Consider the following 6,069-nt stretch of genomic DNA (forward strand, 5'->3'; position numbering starts at 1 on the left):
GACTCACTGGGAAACTCTCTGAGACACATTGTGACACCCTCTGACTCTCTGAACACACTGTGACTATAATAGAAAATTATCGATTTACTGTGAAATTAATTATCCATATACTGTGAAATTAATTACCATTTACTATAAAGTTTAAAGAGAATGCTTTGTTTAAATCAATACTGTGCTGAGCTTTGTAAACGATGCTTTGATGAAGGGTTGCAGTTAGCTTATCTCTGTTTGATTTCTGGAAGCATTCAACTCGCCCTTGCGAAAGTCGAACTCAGCGAAAGCTGAATAACTGTTATGTCCAGCACCAGGGGATGAGAGGATAACAACTTGAGTTTCCCCAGTCTGTGCCCTTGAGAGTGTGATAAGGAACGCTATAAGGCAGGTGTCTGTGTAAATGTTTGGGTACTCATTGCATTGAGGCATCTGACTTAGTGTAATGGGTCAATCTTGTAAAATGTTTAATACAGACCCTTGTTTTCATCTTGCTAATTATTATTTCAAGTCAATTTAATTTCTCTGACACTAAACTTGGGGGCTCGACCCGGGACCCCGCGACTGGATGAGATTCTGAAGATTCCCAGGAAGCGCAGGTGCCAGCACCTTGAAGGTCTTTCACTTCATCTCGAGTGCTGAATTGGACCTTTTGCGTGAGAGGACTGGAAATCTGTGGATTGCCCTAGCGCCGGGATTTCAAATCAATTAAGGTTGGGTAATAGTCGTGGTTTACGTAATCCTACATAGAGAGTCATTTTAAGAGAATAAATACAGCAGGAAAAGGGTTCAGTGAACTCTCACGTGGTATTAGAGTAAAACCCCAAGGGAAGGGGATTGCTGTCTCAAGAGTGTTTAAGAGACAGCAAGGTTAAGGCTGGCTTTAGACTTGGAACCACTACTGGCTGAGTTGGACTCGCCTAAGACGTACCAGGTACGTGGTTTCTTGGTTTACGAAAACCAAGGCCTTGAGGCGGACGTGCCCAGTGTGAGAGGGGACCTCCAGAGGTAAAAGTAAGTCAAAAGGGAATAGATAACTGTACCACTAGAGCGAGAGACAGAGAGAGAGAGAGAGAGAGAGAGAGAGAGATGAATACTTTTCCAGTTAAACTAAAAATGGGTTCTGGCAAGAGCAAACAAAGGGAGAGTCCACACAAAATTTGGAATAGTCAACCAAAATGTTTTAGTAAAAGACAGCTGGAAATATTAAGGTTGAGGTAGGAGGAGAGAGAGAAAGAGAAAAGGGACGGAAAGATCGAACCTATGAATTGGAGTGCTTCTTGTACGTGGAAGGCTGAGGCTGATATCAGAGAAAGGAAATCTCAAGTAAAGGACAGACCAAATACACGTACAAACACCAGTGCACATGCGGGAAACAACCTAACGAAGCTGTACAGTGTCTGAAATCTGTTTCAGACCCTGACCTTGATGACTGCCCTCCGAGACCTGCCGCCCCCCCTACGAGATCTGCCTGGTGAAAGTTCCACGTCAGCGGCCACCGCCTCAGGGCCTGCTAGATCACCGATAGCACACCATACCCGCAACAGACCGAAGCAAGAAGGCCAAAAAAAGGACGACCACTCCAAGATGGAAAGGCATCCAAGGCCTGTCCGTGATCACCCCCCGACGGATGATGAATCCGTGGGGGTACTGGCCTACGATCATCTAACCAGGTCGTTCTGCAAGCCCCAATGGTTGATGTTGCAGGTCCAGAAGGGCGCCCAGTGTTGGCCCACCAGCCATTGACCATGAGCGATCTGGAAGTGCCTGTGGGCAGTTGCCTGACCCACGCGAGGTTGGAGCTAATAAGAAGTGACAAAGTTCTGTACTGAGTTCTGTCCCATGTCACATGAGATGAGACGTCTCCTGGGATGAAAACCAGGTGCCAATGTCACCAAACACAAGTATACCTGGCCAGCTGCAAACGTCCATGCCAGAGCAGCCAACCCGCAAGGGGAAGAGAAAGGAGACTTTAATGCTTTTGTTGCAGCGCTGGCAACCGCCTGTAGGGAGGCATTCCCAGTGCGAATGGATATGACCAAAACAGCAATGTGAAAACAATGGGAATGTGAGAGAGTGTCCCAGTACCTTACGCACCTCACTGAAGTCCATAACGCACACAGTGCACTGAGACGACATGAGGACATAACGACGGCAGAAATCACACTGTATGAGGCACATCTGAGGAACAGCTTCATCATTGGAATGAAGGAAGAAATAGCGAAAAAGGTAAAAGACACATTTATTACCTGGGACACGGGAAAGCTGAATTTGATAGAACAACATGCGATACATGCTGAAATATTGCTTACCCAAGAGAAGGATAAGCGGAAACTAAAGATGGAACAGCAAACACATAAAGCTCAGCTTACTCTGATGCAAATGGTCACCCAGCTGTTGGAGGGAGGTACTGCAGGAAGAGAGAGAGGCAGAGGGGGAGGTCGCGGAAGAGGAAGAGGTCGCAAAAAAGGCGCTGATAGAGGTAGATCTGGCGGGTGCTTTGTTTGCAGAGCAATGGACCACTGGATGAGGCAGTGCCCACACAGACAGCCTCACTCGGTTTTGGAGGCGGGACAGCAGGGTGACTGTCAGGGGAAGGCTGAGGTGGAGGTGCACAGCCCACAAGGTACAGGTAAGCCTCTTTCCCTTACACTTGACAATGAAGATTCACTTATGCTCATCTCTTCTACTAACCTTTCGCGCACTGCAACATATCACACCTCAATGTTCAGCACTGAGATTTCGAATTGTGGACAGTACATCCAATATCACAATGATGCATATCATTCGATGCCCACCACTATGTTATATGTGGAAGGTACATCAGTTACCTTTTTGGTAGCTACAGGGGCAACACACTCAGTCCTTAAATTAAGCCAGTTTAGACAATCGACACAAATAAAGATGAGTGAAAGGTTCCTGAACACAATGGATGCATCCGGAGTCATGATGCGGGAGAGATTTTCTGCACCTCTACTATGCAAAACTAGTAACAGGGAAACATTCCAATTTTCCTTCTTGTAATCGGAATTTTGTCCTTTAAATCTGATGTGTCGGGATTTCATAGGGACACTGGGGTAGGATTTGGTCAGTACTCCCACGGGGTTGCAGGTAATTCAAAGGAAGATTGCAGGCTGTAAAATATGACCCACGACCCCTGATGTATGTGTATAAGTGGCGATTAAGCCAGAGAGCGATACGTTCAGTGAGCGATTCACTCACCCTGGAAGCAAGCAACCATGTTAATCCTACTAACACCGAATTTCTTGCTGGAGACATGGTGCACTGCACAGCACACATACACCGTGATGGCCCTGACGAACCATATGAGAAGGATTGGTTCAGGAGATTGGTTAAAACAAGATTAGCTGTTATTGTGTGAATTTTAATGGAGTGATCACAGATGTGCGGTCAGTATGAACTTATCCAAAGTATCTGTGACGGTCAACTAGACCCTATCTTTTTGATGTGGAAGGCTCTGCTCTGACGTGTCACTGGCGAAGGTGTCCAGTAACAGTTGGCAGGATTTGGGAGCATGGGTGCTAAAGGCACAAAGAACAAAAGGTTGGCGCTCGAGGGACGAAGTGGGTATCTGGTTAAATGCAGATATGCGGACATATAAGAAGAAACTAAGCTGGCTAACTCAGGCAGATAGGACAGTCCAGGTAACCCCCGCTAGCCCTGAGAAGCCAAGGAGTGTAGCCTAACGTTTCCCTAAGTTAGAAGTCACGGACCCAAAATTAAAAATGGTCCCGACTGAGTTTTGGACAAAGGACAATCATAATGTAGGGCTCATACGGGGCTGTTAACCCTAACGGATAACCCCGAAGTCTGAGTATCGTCCTTGCAGAGCACAATACCTGTTAAAACCCGAGGCCACAAAAAGAATTACTCCAGTCTTTGAATCCCTCCTAAAGGCTGGAGTGATAATCCCCTGTGAAAACTCACCGGTGAGAACCCCCATTTATCCAGTCAAACAGGCAAACATTCCTGGTGAACCGGAGGAATGGAGATTTGTTCAAGACCTGCAGGCAGAAATAACGCTGTTGTTCCACATGCCCCAAATGTTCCCAACCCCTGTACTGGCTCAAATTCCACCGGACAGGAAATGGTTCTCTGTTGTGTATTTAGCAAATACCTTCTTTAGCATACCGGTGCACCCAGATAATCAATTGTGGTTCGTTTTTTCATTCAAAGGGTAATGATATACCTTCACGTGAGGTTACTGTGAGTCCCCCACCATATGTAATGGGGCGCTGCGCAGGAGTCTGGAGGCTCTTGTTCAAACCCTGGGGTCAGTGTTTCTGCAGTATGTAGATGATTGCTTGATATCGGCACCAACAAAGGAACAATGTGGAAGGAGACCCTTGCGTTGCTCTGCCATCTAGCGCTGGAAGGGCACAAAGCCACTATCGCAAAGCTACAATTTGTGCAACAACAGTTGAAGTTCTTAGGTCACCTAATATCTGAATAAGGGAAGGCTATTGGTCCAGACAGAGTTCAAGCAATCCAGCAAATTCCAAAGCCTCATACGAATAGACAATTGCTCTCCTTTTTGGCCATGTGCTCCTACTGTAGGATGTTTATCGCACATTACGCAACCCTTGAGGCGCCCCTAAGTGACATAGCCCATGGCAAAGGGTTGCAGAACCAGAGTCCGTTACAGTGGGCCCCAGAAGCCGAGAGTGCCTTTTTTGAATTTAAAAGGGCGCTCCAAACTACACCTACGCTGGGAATTCCGAACCCAAACAAGCCTTTTGTACATACGGTAGATGAGAAGCGTGACTGCATGACATCTGTGCTGATGCAGCATCATGGGGGAAGATTGAGGCCGGTAGCATATTTTTCAGCTAAACTAGACCCTGTAGCAGCAGGATTGCCTCAATGCCTGTGAGCTGTGGCTGCAGCTGAAAAGGCTGTTGTAGCAACCAGGGATATAGGCGGCTACGATGAATTAACCCTTCTGGTCCCACAAGCAGTATCCTTACTACTTTCCGAGAAAAAGACCGCACATGTCAGCAGAACGTTGGCTCCGATACAATACTGTGTTATTGGAGATGCCTAACATTAAAATAAAGCGATGTAATGTCCTTAACCCTGCTAACCTTCTCCCCAAAGAAGGAGATGGAGACCCACACGGACTGTGTTGCTGTAACTAATGACATTTGCAGCCACAGACCAGATTTGCAGGATTCACCATTTCAGAATCCAGATATGGAATTTTTTGTGCATGGGTCAGCATTCAGGAGCAAGGAGACAGGCCAGAATTGTGTTGGGTATGCTGTAGTGACTATCTATGAGGTAGTAAAAGTGGGATCACTCCCTTCTCATCTGTCAGCGCCAGCAGCGGAGCTGATTACCTTGACTGAGGCCTGTAAATTGGCTGAGGGAAGGACAGTGAATATTTACACCGATAGCAGATATGCATTCGGGGTTGTACATGATTTTGGAACCCTGTGAAAACACAGGGGCTTCTTGATCTCCACGGAAAGCCCATCACACACCGCGACCTGATTTCCGACCTCCTGGAAGCGGGTCCTGTTGTCTAAATCAATCGCTGTGTGTAAGTGTGAAGCTCACAGAGAAAATAATGATCTTATTTCCCAAGGCAATGCAAGGGCAGACTCAGCAGCAAAAGCAGCATCCCAGCAGCCGCCATCTGAGTAGATTAACATGTGTATGATAAAAATTTGTACCCAAACAACAGATGTACGGGAGTTACAGTCACAGGCCACACCGGGAGAAAAGCGTGAGTGGACGAAAGCAGGATGCAGCGTGAGGGAAGGAGTATGGTGTGGCTCCAATGGTAAACCCTGTCTACCACCATCATTATTTCCATTCTATGCCAAACTGACACACGGTAAGGACCATGTGTCAAAAGGGGGGACGTACAACAGTATTTTGGCACACTGGTACACTTTGGGATTTACTCATTACTCCCAGAAATATTGTGAGCCTTGTGTTATCTGTGCTACTATTAATGTGGGGAGGGGAATACAGATGAGTCAGGCAGTACACCCCCAACTCCAAAAACCTTTTGAACATTTACAGATGGATTTCATTGAACTACGCCCAGCG

The 6,069-nt window shown here is 46.7% G+C and overlaps 1 pseudogene; it reads left to right on the top strand.

The window, feature by feature from the left end:
* The first annotated feature begins 1,419 nt into the window (after window positions 1–1,419).
* LOC148141479 (uncharacterized) lies at window positions 1,420–5,770 on the top strand (annotated as a pseudogene).
* Window positions 5,771–6,069: the final 299 nt, after the last annotated feature.

The sequence above is a fragment of the Chiloscyllium plagiosum genome, unplaced genomic scaffold (genome assembly GCF_037043375.1).
Source record: "Chiloscyllium plagiosum isolate Xiang-an unplaced genomic scaffold, Cpla_swu_hap1 HiC_scaffold_33, whole genome shotgun sequence".
NCBI lineage: Eukaryota > Metazoa > Chordata > Chondrichthyes > Orectolobiformes > Hemiscylliidae > Chiloscyllium > Chiloscyllium plagiosum.